Genomic DNA, 14,745 nt, shown 5'->3' with positions numbered 1-14,745 from the left:
TCTACAACTTGATGGGGCATTTCATGAGGGCTACTATCATGTTCGTCAGTCTTTACTCTTCTTGAAGACTCTGCCTCCTCGTGTCGACGTTTTACAGCCTCTTGATGCCCGGGAGGGAGCATCTGAGGATGTGGCACCGCATCCTGCTCAACCACAAAAGGGAGTTTCATGTACGTTGATATATAATTCCCGTAACATAGACATGCAATCTTAGTGCAAAAAAAAAACTATGAATACGAGTGATTTTTCTCGGTCCCATTCTCCATACAAGCTGAGGTGTGACATTGCAATTCAACGTGCTCGAGAAATACACCCTCGACAACGATCACACATGCATTTAATTTTTCATCGTAGCCATGCATCTCGATTATGAAGACGCAATGTTTCATCCTCACTTGAGGATGTGCTCATTGACTCACCAGCTTGCACCGCACTAGGTGATGACGACATCGACATGATTAACCTAATTCATGACAACATCAAAATATTTGTCATTCATATGTTTACATAAGATCTTAATTTTAAATACACAAAAATCATCATCTTAATACTTATCTTAACTTATCTTAACTTATCAAAACTTAACAAGAATTCACTATCAAAACTTATCTTAAAAACAAAAAAGTATGATAAATCCCAAATGCATGTCTACATCCGCATCTATCTACGCATCTATATTCGCGTTTATATTCGCGTCTGTCCATATACACACGAAAATAGACGCACACGTCAAAATTCAAACCATACTTAAATCATTTCTTTTCAAACTGCACCTTTCCTTTCCTACGTTTTTTGCGGTTCTGAAGCTTGAGTTTAGCCGACATGCAATCTCTTCATGCCTCACCTAGTCTCTTCATGCCTCACCTCCTCATGACTCACCTCTTCTTTCATTTCAAGCACACAATAAGGGAAAAAGGAAAGCCAAGGAGAGGAAGAAAGAGAGAACAAGAAAGAGGAGAACAAGAAGAAGCAGCAAGCAAGCAAACAAGCATCAAGGGAGGGTAACTTACCAAGGAGAGGAAGAAGGAGAAGGAGAAGCGTCACCACCCACCACACCAACACCCAAGGTGAGTCTCTCTCTCTCTCTCTCTCTCTCTCTCTCTCTCTCTCTCTCTCTCTTTGTTTCTCTCTTCCTCTCTCTGCTCTGTCTATGTATTTAGGATTTGTGATTCCATTATGTATTGTATTATGTTAATCATCAATGGCTGTCGTCGGCCTAAAATCGGCCAGCCAAGCACGTCTGCTAGCACGTCTACGTCTCAGTGTAGACGCGGACATAGACGCGCAAAAATGTTTCCTCTAAGAGCATCTGAGAGCACGTCTTAGAGCGCGTGTGCTGTCGCATGTGCTCTGCAATGTACATGCGATGATGCACGCGCTGCACAGAAAGTTGACCTGGAGTCTACATGCGATTATAGATGCGCATTGACCTTGGATGCGCGTCTGCAAGCGCATCTGTGCTGCATGTTAGATGCGCAAATAGACGCGCTGAATAGAAGATGAACTCTGGAGCGCGTCTGAGAGCGCGTCTAACCTGCAATGTAGACGCAGGGATACACGCGCCAGGTCTCCCAGTTCTAATATTAAACAATATATTTTTGCAATGATGAATGTGACCAATCCCATGTTTATGTTTATCAATTTTCTTGTTTAAGAGAAGCATTAGCACTTAAGTGTTATGCTCAATGTCTAAAGAAAGCTCTTCGAAAATGTAGGTAATATATGATTTTTTGTATGCAAATAAATTTGTCTTTTTCCTGTGTTTTTTTTGCAGATGTCGTATCTTGGTTCATCTAGTAATGACCGAGATGTGGATCGCATGAATGATACATTGGCCTCATTTGGCAGGGGGGTCAATGCATTTTTTGGAGGTTTTCCTAGTAGGGAAGACTTCATGGGAGAGATGACCAGACACCTTGGCCGCTCTCCCACAATGGACGAGGTATTCAGTGTCATGTCTGGGACGCCTCTGGCGTCTTTGCCTGGCACTACTTCCCAGACTCCACATATAGGTACTCCACATATAGGTACTTCATATGCAGGTACTCCATATGCAGGTACTCCATTTGCAGGTACTCCACGTGCTCCACATGCATCGGCTGAAACACAAGCATCTGCAGAAGCACGTGCATCTGCAGAAGCTCGTGCGTCCAGCGAGGCAGAGGGCAGTCAACAGAGAGGGAGGAGGGAGAGTCGAGGGGGAGGACGAGGGTTGTGTGGGGGCTGCCTAGGAGGTGGCGAGCGATCACCCTCACTAGTAGATCATGTAGAGGAGTTTGTACGCCATTACTATAGAGTTACAGATGCCGGTGGCATCTTTCATGATGATGAGGGAAGGGATGTAATGGCGTACATGAGGAGCGTCGTGCATGCGACGTATAAAGATTGTTTCATTACCTTCAAAAATTAGAAAAGCGGCTTGTGGCAGGAGGTGTTGAGGGCAGTCCATAGGAGGTACCCAAACCCTGAGGGTCGGCAATTCTCGGATGATTGGGGATGTACAAAAGTGAGGGATATGCTTCACAACAAAAGATCCCACCTCATGACACGGGCCAGGGACTCACTGCGGAGGCTGGAGGAGGGGCGTGGAGCCTACAGCCAACCACCTATGTGCCACTGCGTAGAGTGGAAGAAAGCTAAGAAGAAAGCAGCTGAGAAAGTGAAGAGTCGCCAGCACGCAGAGGCGCGACGGATCCAAATGGAAACAATGGGATCGTCTCATTACGGATCTGGCGGCAGAGAGTCATGGGAGGCAGAGTTTGTAAGTATATTTTGATTTTTAGTTTTTTTTAATTTATATTTCTTTAAATTCTTTATTTATTTTAGTCTAATATATTGTGACGTCTAATTGTTTGTATATCTCTAAATGTTTTGCAGACTACCATCCTTGGTAGGACACCTACCCCTAGAGAGGTAGGTTACCATCGAGGCCATAACCGCGCAGCGACATGGCTTCACTTTTATGAGGAGGGTCTCATCACTGAGGACCAATACAACCGGGCCATGAGGATTCGACAGCCAGAGGAGGTATGTTTTTCTTACTTTCCTATTAAAAGTATAACTAATTATAACTTTTTCTCCACCTTGTCTATGTAAGCAACCCTGATCTTTTGTGTGTGTAGGCGAACCCAGATGTGGAGCACAGTGAGGAGGGGGATAGCGACGCTAGTAGCCATGGTGGTACTAGCAAGGATGTTTCCTCTTCAGATTCGTAGAGGAGCACCATACCTCCTCATGAGGCCTTCTTTTCTTGTATATATATGATATCTCTTTGAGCCTACTGCTTACGGCCACACTTTAGGTCACAAGCACTCAAAACTTCCCTTCTAAATGCTTTGATATATAATGAATACATGGACTTTTACTTTCAATTCTCGTGCCCGTAAGATACATTGTCTTTTTCCCAAATACACAATCTGATGTATGGGAGGGGGGAAAAAAAAACAAATCTCTGTTTTCTTTTTTCGAGTTCCGTTTTGCGCATCTATCAACGCGTCTAAATTGCAGGTAATTCATGTTTATTCGCGCGTCTATAATGTAGACTACACGCGCTTATACACGCGTTGCATAATTCAAATTAAAAAAGGAAATTAAATATCTTTTTTTTAAATTACATTTTTTGTTTTCCGTTCGTGTCTATCAGTGCTTGTAAAAGCACGTCTACCAGCATGTCTATATGCGCGTGTATATGTGCGTCTATTGCACGGCTATTTGTGCATGTAAATTTGTCGATACATGCGATTATAGACACGGAATGATAGACCCGCAAATAGATGCGCGGATAGACGTGCCCGTAAGTTTTTCTCTATATTCAAAAATTGCGTCTAAATGTGCATCTATGAGGCCTTTTTGTTGTAGTGTAGTGGGACAATCAACGCTTTCGCGAACCACAATCCACCATAAGGATGCTCGGTCAACTAAATGGTTAGTGACACATTTAATTTTGTCTTTCTCAACATATGTTTCTTCATGAAAGTAATCATCAAATTGACTGATAAAAGCAAGAACAGTCTTTCCATCGCGTGATCCATTGAAAGTACAAATTTTGAAGTTTCTTTTACTTATCTTTGTTTCTTTCACAATGGATTGGGCTTCAAGTGTTGCATGGATGGTATGTCGTATAAGATCTTCAGGTTGCGATCCATCTTAGTTGGTGGTAGATCATTGCAAATAGGCCAATTGAGCTTGCAAAGCTTGTCGTGCTCTTCATTCTTCTTGAAGTTGCATCAAAGTCAAATCCAACTTTTGTTCCATTGTTGGTTCGGGTAAATCACCTTTAGCCTAAGATCGTCCATGTTTTGATCAGTCATCCTGCAAAATTCCAAAATACCTCACACACTTGAAACCTTGTTAGTGGGATGAGTGTAGCTCAAAGGCGGGTTTACAAGGCTTGTATATATTTTGTTTGGCTTTTATAGTATCTCTCCTTTACGATTGCGAAATTTGATGTCGCAATCATCTTCCAAGAAAATAGTGTTGCATATAGACTGCGTATAGTTTGCGTGTGAACTTCTGTTTTTGCTGAAACTGGTCGAGCTGGAGGGGAGTAAGGATTTAGTAAGGATAGCAAGCTCCTCGTTGGAGCTTGCATATCCAGATCATCCATGCAGGGCGACACACAGTGAGGGAGGAATTCCCTCCCTCTCCCTATAAAACCTTGGCCATGAGAGGTAGGGGGCAGGGGGAAAAAAAAAGGGAGAGAGGAAGGCACTATCTTACTGCCATTAGGGGCATCCACCAGAAGTCGTGAGGAAGGGAGAAGCTAAGAGGTCGCCGCCAGTCTGCCTGGGATGTCGAGTTGCTCTGCAGAGGCCACTATCTTACACTGCCGTTCAGCCGTCGTTCTCCTACGATAGTCGCCGCTGCCGCCTAAGCCAGAAGGCCACGCTGCCTAGCGACCGTGTTCTAAGGAAGACTCCCCCCCCCCCCCAACGTGGCATCTCCACGAAGAAGCCCAGAAGCTTTGGAAGCTTCTTGAGGAGCTTCCAAAGCCTTAGGAAGCCCCCTTTCATATCACACCCCCCCCCCCCTCATAACTCCTTTTTACACAACCCCCTAAGCCTTTTTTTTAAATTCCCCGTGTCCCCATTACTTCTTTCTTTTTCCCCACGTGGACCCCAAATCCAAACCATCATCATGGGCCCCGGATGTTGTCCCGTGAGGAGTAGAGAGGAACAGAGTAGGGAAAAGATAAAGAAAAGAAGGAGTGGAGTGAAGGAGGAAGAGTGGGGAAAAGATAAAAGATAAGGAAGGGAAGTAGAGGATAAGGAAGGCAAGTAAAAGATAAGGAAGGGAAGTAGAGAGGAGTGAAGGAGGAGGAGTAGGGAAGGAGAAAGAAAAAGTAGAGGAGGTGCAAGGAAAGTGAATAATTTCCTTCTATACCTTTTTCCCCAAGCCAAAGTTCTCCAAGTGTTCTTGTGGTTGCAAAACCACACTCACCCATAAACTTTTTGCCAAGTTTAGACCCTATAGGACCTTCTTAGGCTTTGTAAATCTTTTCCTCTTCGAAGAATCTAAGAATCTAAAGGTCCTATCATTCCTTCACGTGATCAACCATTTTAACGACACCTTGCCTCGAAAGAGAGACAGTGGAATTCCAGAAGAAAGAGTAAAAGCTACCTTCACATTCGAACTACGATGCCGCCTAAGAAAGTCCAAGGAGTAGCTGCGGGAGGTTCATCTCCCGGTATCCATGTGGATATCTCACCCCAAAACCAGGTTTTTCTTCTTGGCTTTAATTTGGTTTTAAGTCAATCGTGCAAAGAGAAATTGTTAGGAATAGGATATATATGTCCGAGTTATTTGTAATGAAGGAGTTTAGCTTATTTGAATGAATGATAATGTATAGAACATAGTTTCCTTCGAATAGCATCATGCATTATAAAATACGAGCAAGATTGTTTATTTACTATAGTAGTATATTTCAATTAAATCCTGAAGGTATAGAAATTGTATCTTGCACCATTAGTCCTATTCCTTTTTGCAACGAATCATTGAAAATGATTGAATTCATGAAAGGTTCTTTTCGTTGCTCAAATTACTAGAAAGTCATCATTGCTAATTGCACATCTTAGCAAGGGAAATGTTTGTTAATTGCATGAGTTCGTCTGCAAGGAAAAAAAGGAAGATTAAATTGAATTGTACTAACTGAAAAATAAATTGTCACAAGGATAAGAAAACCATGATAAGGTGATCAATATTACCTTCCAAAAGATAACCAAACCAATCTAAACTTAGAAATACCATGCCCGAAAAAAAATATGCCTTGGAAATAATTTAAAGACCAAAGAAACATTCATTCCTTAAGCACTTGACTACTTTTCTTATTGTAGGGTCAATAAATTCATAAAGATAAAGAACTAAGGTTTGCCCCTAAGGTTCTTAAAAAGAAACCCTAGGTTTGACATACGTCGGTTTAAAGAAACCTAAACGGATTATTTCAACGTAGGACGTGCACAGCAAGTTTGAAGTCATGTAGTCTTGTGACTGGTTCACAAGATGAAAGGGTAAATAACCTCAACAAGGATGGTACATCCTTACGCAAGTTATCTTGCAAAAGGACGTATTCGTGAATATCCTTCTAAAATAGGGGAAGTTATAAACCCGAAACTAAAGTATCTAATGAACTTTAGGGTTGACCAAGTTGGGTTAATAGGGTACGCCCTAATCCGGACTATAAAGGATCTCGCCAAGTTACAAGACACCTTGGGAACGAGTGCTGATACACTCGAAAGGAAAGAATAATTCCTTAACAGTTTGCCAAACAACACGGTTGTTTACTGGAAATGTTTGTGCTTGCTAGAGATTTTAGAGCACTATTTGAATTATGAATTACAAATTAAATAAATACCTATACTTCAGGTTAAAGGCATGAAGGGAGAGGCAGTTTCAGTTACCCCCGACTGCCTGCCTAACCCTAACCAAGGGGGTTGTTGACCACGCTGGGAACATGGACCGAAACTGCCGTGAGAGGTCTCTCCGTTGAGCTCTACTTGGAGCAGGAGGACGCTTGGGTGCTAGAGGGGGCTCTGGCCATAAATCCCTCGCCTTACGGGTCCTGCACAAGAGGCTAACGTGACTCGGGATTAGATCTCGAGGCCCGCATACTAGTTTACGGGCCAAAGCTTGGAATAATGATCCATGCGGATTACTGGATATCCTTCGGGCGGATTATGGACAAGCCTACGGGCGGAACTCATTGTATTTCAAAGATAAAATGATGAAATGTTAATAAAGAACTTGCTTGATATTGTTTTTCTATGTCACGTGATAAGATTACATGAAGGAACCAGTGCTTAATGGATTAATTAAAGAAGCTGATTGTTATATGTCAAATCAATGTGTTAGATAATTACATAACTAAAAACAAACCGAGGAAAGTGCGGAGGATGGGTCATGGGTCCGTCCTACGGTTGGGTGGTCGTGGTTAGCCGGGAACTTATCTCAAAAATCTCGAAGAATAGCGAGACGATCATCAAAATGAATAACGAAAGCAATGACCTAGAGTTATGTCTTACCTGATTTACGCTATTTTAGGGGAACGGAATGGGACTATGCCTTATGGCAGAGAGATTGAGATTTGCATCCCTCTCGTTTCCCATTCTCCTTGAACCAAGTGCAGCGTGAATCCGCTTCGGACCTGGCGTTTCTGCGTAAAGTAGTTCGCTCGGGTCCGACGCTAGTTGCTATTAGTTAATGACCAGTTAGGAAAACCCTAATTCCGGTGGATCCTAAGTGGGAATAGCCAGGATACTTCCGCTACATGGCAGACGCGGGAAGACCTAGATCGCAAATCCCGTAACATTCCATGGGAGTGCCGAGCGGAGCTTTCTAGACATCCTTTCCGACGGACTGCTAAGACATGTCCTAGATGATACTAAGAGGACACGTTACAGTTGGTATCAGAGCCGACCAACAATGGAATTGTTTTTATAAGATCTCAATAAATTGAAGTAAAGAAATTGTTGATGTCCAAACATTTTCTGACCTTCAATGCTGTCTTGCAGAATTATGAAGCGTGGAACAAGTTTTTGGTATTTCGGGTCATGTTTATGACTGCAATGCATTCTCCACTTTACAGACAAAGAATTGGGATGATGAACATCCTGGAGCAGATTTATAATCCATCACCTTTATACATAGAACAAAGATGGACACAGTCTTCAAGAATCTACTATATAGCCGCCCACCGGTTTGCTTATCCACAGACCAACCTAAAGAGGATCAAGTGGTTGGAAGACTTGAAAGTCGTGAAGCTGTTCATTTTTGTGGAAGCTCACGTAAATTCGACTTTACATATTCAAGGTCGGAGGGTTGAGATGAACTCATATGTATATGAGGAAGTAACTCGTGTAATCCCAGTCGACAGGATTAAAGTGTTGGGCCGCCATGAGAAGTATGGATTCCAACGGAAAGGGTATCCTGAACTTCCAATGAATTATCGATTCCTAAAGATCCATGATCCAAAACCCTACTATTACACAGTTCTTGTAGAAAATTGCAATACAACGTTGTTCTCCCCAAACTGAATGTAGCGATTGGCTTATCATCACATGAAACGTTGTATTCAAAAAGGCTATGCCCATGTAAATACAAATAAAGACTTCTTTTTATCAATATCTAGTTGTGCATAAGAGTTGTTAAAAAGTTAAGTAGCTACATTGTTTACGAGATAGCTGAACTAAAAATGAAAGATAAGCTAACGTCAATTATCATATAATAACATTAAGAAAACCTTTATCTAGGCACAACCCCAGGTACAGGTTCCAAATTCGCCTCCCACATCAAGTACTATTGTGACCTAGGAGAAGAAGTTCCTCCTCAAGCAGATAAAGCCACCCGAGTTTGACGGGAGAGGCAGATTCGTCCAGGCTGATGCTGAAATTTGGATTGAATCCATGGAGGATTACTTTGAAGCAGCTGGTACTGCACCTACCAATTAGGCCATGCTCGCCAAGTTAAAGCTCACCGGCGAAGCTAGACTTTGGTGGAAGCAATGGTGCAGGGATCAAGGGATTTCAGAGGGGTCCGTTACCTGGGAGAAGCTGAAGAAAGCCATGCAGGGAAGATACTTACCACCTGCATATCGTACGCAGAAAATGAATGAGTTCTACGAGCTAAAACAGCTAGGACTCACTCTTGACGCATACTACTCTAAATTCGTCTCACTTTTAAAGTATGTGCCACAAATGGACATGACGCAGCAGGTGTCCAAATTTTGTGCGGGCTTAAATCCAGTAGTAAATACCCGTCTCGAATCTATGCGTCCATCAGATCTTCAGGATGCACTCATTCGAGCAGCACCTATAATTCAAGAGGTGCAAGCTAGACCAAGGGGTAACAAAACTTGGTCTTATAGTGACCCGAATAGAGGAGCATTCAAACCTCAAATGAAGAGAGTTCAAGGTCATAATCAGGGACAAAGAAAGAAAGCAAGGACAAATAACGTCAACAACTTTGTTCCTACTCAAAGTAATGGCCGAAACCTCCATTGTTTCCACTGCAACGAACCCAGTCACTTCAAGAGGCAATGTCCCAAGCTCAGCGGAGGACATCGTCAAATGCCTTTCCAAGGAGCAGGCCACGGTCAAGGAGCCGTTATCCGTGGAAGAGGAAGAATTGCTTGCATTGCCAATAGGAAAATATGCGAAGAAGAAGAAGAGGAAGATCCGACTATGGAAGCTGAATTCGAAAAAGTGACAGTCCATGCCGCTTTACACAAGAAAGGGCCGAATCGCCAATTCTCGATGATTCAGACACCGTTAGACTATCAAGGTAAAGGTTTCAAAACCTTGATTGATTGTGGCAGTACACATTCCTTTATCTCACCAGCATGTTCAAAAAGATTAGGAATATCCACAGTAGAAGCACCTACCTTGCTTGTGGAATTGGCAAATGGTCGTGAGGTAACTTGTACCAGGCAAACTGCTAAGGTGGAATTCTTTCTGGGAGTAAAGAAGACTTCAATCAAATTCAGAGTCATGAATTTAGGTATCCATGAATGTCTACTCGGGATGGATTGGCTTAAGCCCAATGACGCCCACATTCACTATGGAAAGGGTCAAGTTTCCTTTCGAAACTCTGAAAGGGAATTTGTCACAACTCAAGGTGAGGCAGGAGTGCCAAGAATCCAATTGGCCAAAGTATCTCGGATCATAAAAGGAGTCAAAAAAGGATTACCCGTTTACCTGATCAAACTCAACAAGTTAGATCAAAAGCAAGAGTCTCATGAGGGACCTTCTTGGCTAAAGGAATACGCTGACGTATTCCCTGAGGAATTGACTGAACTTCGGCCTCAAAGAGAAGTAGATCATGAGATTAGGCTAGTGCCTGGAGCAGCACCAATTGCAAAGAGACCTTATAGAATGTCCATACTGGAAGCAATTGAATTGAAGGAACAACTCAAGCAACTATTAGATCAGGGTTACATCCGGCCTAGCAATTCACCGTGGGGAGCTCCAGTACTATTCCAAAAAAAGAAAGATGGGACACTTTGACTATGTATTGATTACCGAGGGTTGAATCAATCAACAGTCAAGAACAAGTATCCTATTCCTAGAATAGATGAGCTTCTTGATCGTTTGCAAGGTGCAAAGATCTTCTCCAAGATTGATCTCAGGCCAGGTTACTATCAGATAAGGATCAAGGAAGAAGATATTCCAAAGACGGCCTTCAATACAAGATATGGGCACTTTGAGTTCCTGGTTATGTCATTCGGGCTTACAAATGCACCTGCTACCTTCAATAGATTAATGCAGGACATTTTTAGGCCATATCTTGATGATTTCGTGCTTGTATTTTTTTATGACACTTTAGTCTATTCTAAACAGGAAGAAGATCATGAACCTCAACTTCGGATTGTCCTTGAGACAATGAGATCACATAAGTTGTATGCAAAAATGAAGAAGTGTGCATTCTTCAAGCATCAGATTGAATATCTGGGATTCATAGTATCATCAAAAGGAATATCAGTAGACCCAGCCAAGATCAAAGATGTGCTTGAATGGCCAATACCAATATCCGTCAAGGAGATACGTAGCTTTCTTGGATTGACAGGATGGTATAGGATCTTCATCAAAAACTATGCTTTGATTGCAGCACCTCTTACAGACTTACTAAAGAAGCAGACTTCCATTACATGGTCAACTTCCGAACAAAATAGCTTCGAAAAATTGAAGCAAAGTTTGGTATCAGCAGCTATTCTAAAACTTCCTGACCTCAATAAGGAGTTCGAGGTAGTAACTGATGCTAGCATTCTTGCCTTGGGGTATGTACTTATGCAGGAAGGTCATCCAGTAGCATACTCTTCAAGGAAATTGAAGAGTCATGAAAAGAATTATGCCACGCATGATCTGGAATTACTAGCTGTCATCCATGCTCTAAAGCTTTGGAGACACTACCTGTTGGGTAACAAGTTTACTCTAGTAACCGATCGTAAGAGTCTCAAATGGATTTTTACCCAGAACGAGCTCAACATGAGGCAACGTCGGTGGATTCAAGTGTTGGAGGAATATGATTTTGAAATCAAGTACCGACCAGGGAAGGAGAATGTAGTTGCCGATGCACTCAGTCTCGCAAGGCATTCCTAAATTCCCTAATCTTGCATAATCCATCATCGGCCAGATCTCTACCTACAAAAGTATCTATGCCAAACAACCCTATACTTGAACTAGCTAGAGAGGAAGCATGCCATGATTTGGCCTACCAAACAATGCTAAAGGAAATATCTACCAAGGTGCAGAATCAAAAGTTGCAAGCTAAGTATCAGGAATTTTCCATTGATAATGGACTTGTCTACTACAGAACAAGACTGTGTATACCAGAAAGCCAGTCACTTAAGCAGAAGATAATATGGGAAGCTCATGATTCCCCTTTCGCAGGACATCCTAACTATGCTAAGACTCTTAATGCAGTTAGAAAAAGCTACCATTGGGAGAGGCTTAAAGGTGACATTCTCAAATATGTCACTGAGTGTTTATCTTGCCAACGTATCAAAGCCGAACATGTCATGATGCTAGGGAAAGTGCAACCCCTTGACATTCCCCAAATGAAATGGGAATTCATCAGTATGGATTTTGTTGTGGGCTTACCCCAAGTCCAAGTAGGATACAATTCCATTATGGTTGTAGTTGACATGCTTACCAAGGTTGCACACCTGATTCCATTAAAGACAAACTATAAAGCCTCCGACATTGCAAGATTGTTTATCAAGGAGATATTCAAGCTACATGGGTTACCTAGAAGAATCATTATTGATCGAGATTCTCTCTTCACATCACACTTCTCGAGAGCTATCTTTGAAGCTATTGGGACTCAACTCTGTTTTAGCACCGCCTACCATCCCTAAACGGATGGCCAAACAGAGCGAGTAAATCAAGTCATCGAGGATATGCTTAGGGCATACTGCTCTCGAGAACCCAAGAAGTGGATTCAATACTTGCCTTTGGTAGAGTTTGCCTACAATGCTTCTTACCAACAAAGCATTCAGATGACCCCTTTCCAGGCATTGTATGGTCATGATTGTTGAAGTCCCCTAAACTTTTCTGACCCAACCCTAAGGGTTGAAGCGTCAAGACAGATGTTGGAAGACATGGATGATCAAATAAAGTCAATAAGACAGGACATACAAGCGGCCAAGGATAGATAGAAGGCATACACAGATTTGAAACGCCAAAAAAGAGTCTTCGAAGAAGGAGACATGGTCTTCATTCGTGTACGCCCTAAAAAGAGTTCTCTATCCCTAGGAGAGTGCAAGAAGCTAAGTCCAAGGTATTGTGGGCCGTACAAAATCCTCAAAGGCCTAGGACCAAATTCTTATAGATTGCAACTCCCTGAGAACCTAAAGATTCACAATGTATTCCATATCAGCCTATTGAAAAAATATGTACCCAACCCTAACCATGTACCTAATGACCAACAAATTGTAATGCCTAGTCAAGGAGTCCTTGAACTAAGGCCGGATAGGATCTTAGATGTTAGGGAGAGACTATTAAGATCCAGAACCTTGAGAGAATGCCTCGTCCAGTGGAAAGATTATCCTGAGGAAGATGCCACTTGGATAGATGAAAGCACTCTCAACCATCAATATCCCCAGTTTATCTCGAGATGAGGACATCTCAATTCTTCCTAGGGGGAGAGAATGTAATATATATCAAATATGCTTCTCCTCTCTCGGCGGCTTTATTTTTTTCAAATATTCTTTTTCCTCTCTTGGCGGCGGGTTGAGCTGTAGGGGAGTAAGGATTTAGTAAGGATAGCAAGCTCCTCGTTGGAGCTTGCATATCCAGATCGTCCATGCAGGGCGACATGCAGTGAGGGAGGAATTCCCTCCCTCCCCCTATAAAACCTTGGCCATGAGAGGTAGGGGGGAGGGAAAAAAAAAGGGAGAGAGAAAGGCGTTGTCTTACGGCCATTAGGGGCGTCCACCAGAAGTCCTGAGGAAGGGAGAAGCTAAGAGGTCGCTGCCAGTCCGCCTAGGATGTCGAGCTGCTCCAGAGGCCACTATCTTACGCTGCCATTCAGCCGTCGTTCTCCTACGATAGTCGCCACTGCCGCCTAAGTCAGAAGGCCGCGCTGCGTGGCGACCGTATTCTGAGGAAGACCCCCCCCCCCCCCCCCACGTGGCATCTCCAAGAAAAAGCCCAGAAGCTTTGGAAGCTTCTTGAGGAGCTTCCAAAGCCTTAGAAAGCCCCCTTTCATATCACCCCCCCCCCCCCTCGGGTTTTAAAAAAAAAACCCCCTAAGCCCCTTCCCCCCCCCCCCCCATAACTCCTTTTGACACAACCCCCTAAGCCTTTTTTTTAAATCCCCCATGTCCCCATTACTTCTTTCTTTCCCCCCCCCCCCCCCTGGACCCCAAATCCAAACCATCATCATGGGCCCTGGATGTTGTCCCGTGAGGAGTAGAGAGGAATAGAGTAGGGAAAAGATAAAGAAAAGAAGGAGTGGAGTGAAGGAGGAAGAGTGGGGAAAAGATAAAAGATAGGGAAGGGAAGTAGAGGATAAGGAAGGGAAGTAAAAGATAAGGAAGGGAAGTAGAGAGGAGTGAAGGAGGAGGAGTAGGGAAGGAGAAGGAAAAAGTAGAGGAGGTGCAAGGAAAGTGAATAATTTCCTTCTATACCTTTTTTCCCAAGCCAAAGTTCTCCAAGTGTTCTTGTGGTTGCAAAACCACACTCACCCATAAACTTTTTGCCAAGTTTAGACCCTATAGGACCTTCTTAGGCTTTGTAAATCTTTTCCTCTCCGAAGAATCTAAGAATCTAAAGGTCCTATCATTCCTTCTCGTGATCAACCATTTTAATGACACCTTGCCTCGAAAGAGAGACGGTGGAATTCCAGAAGAAAGAGTAAAAGCTACCTTCACATTCGAACTACGATGCCGCCTAAGAAAGTCCAAGGAGTAACTGCGGGAGGTTCATCTCCCGATATCCATGTGGATATCTCACCCCAAAACCAGGTTTTTCTTCGTGGCTTTAATTCGGTTTTAAGTCAATCATGCAAAGAGAAATTGTTAGGAATAGGATATATATGTCCGAGTTATTTGTAATGAAGGAGTTTAGCTTATTTGAATGAATGATAATGTATAGAACATAGTTTCCTTCGAATAGCATCATGCATTATAAAATACGAGCAAGATTATCTATTTACTATAGTAGTATATTTCAGTTAAATCTTGAAGGTATAGAAATTGTATCTTGCACCATTAGTCCTATTCCTTTTTGCTACGAATCATTGAAAATGATTGAA

The sequence above is a fragment of the Lygodium microphyllum genome, chromosome 16, assembly GCF_053477565.2.
Source record: "Lygodium microphyllum isolate KBCC chromosome 16, Lygodium_microphyllum_v1.1.10, whole genome shotgun sequence".
Taxonomy (NCBI): Eukaryota; Viridiplantae; Streptophyta; class Polypodiopsida; order Schizaeales; family Lygodiaceae; genus Lygodium; species Lygodium microphyllum.
Note: the sequence above shows the minus strand (reverse complement) of the source record.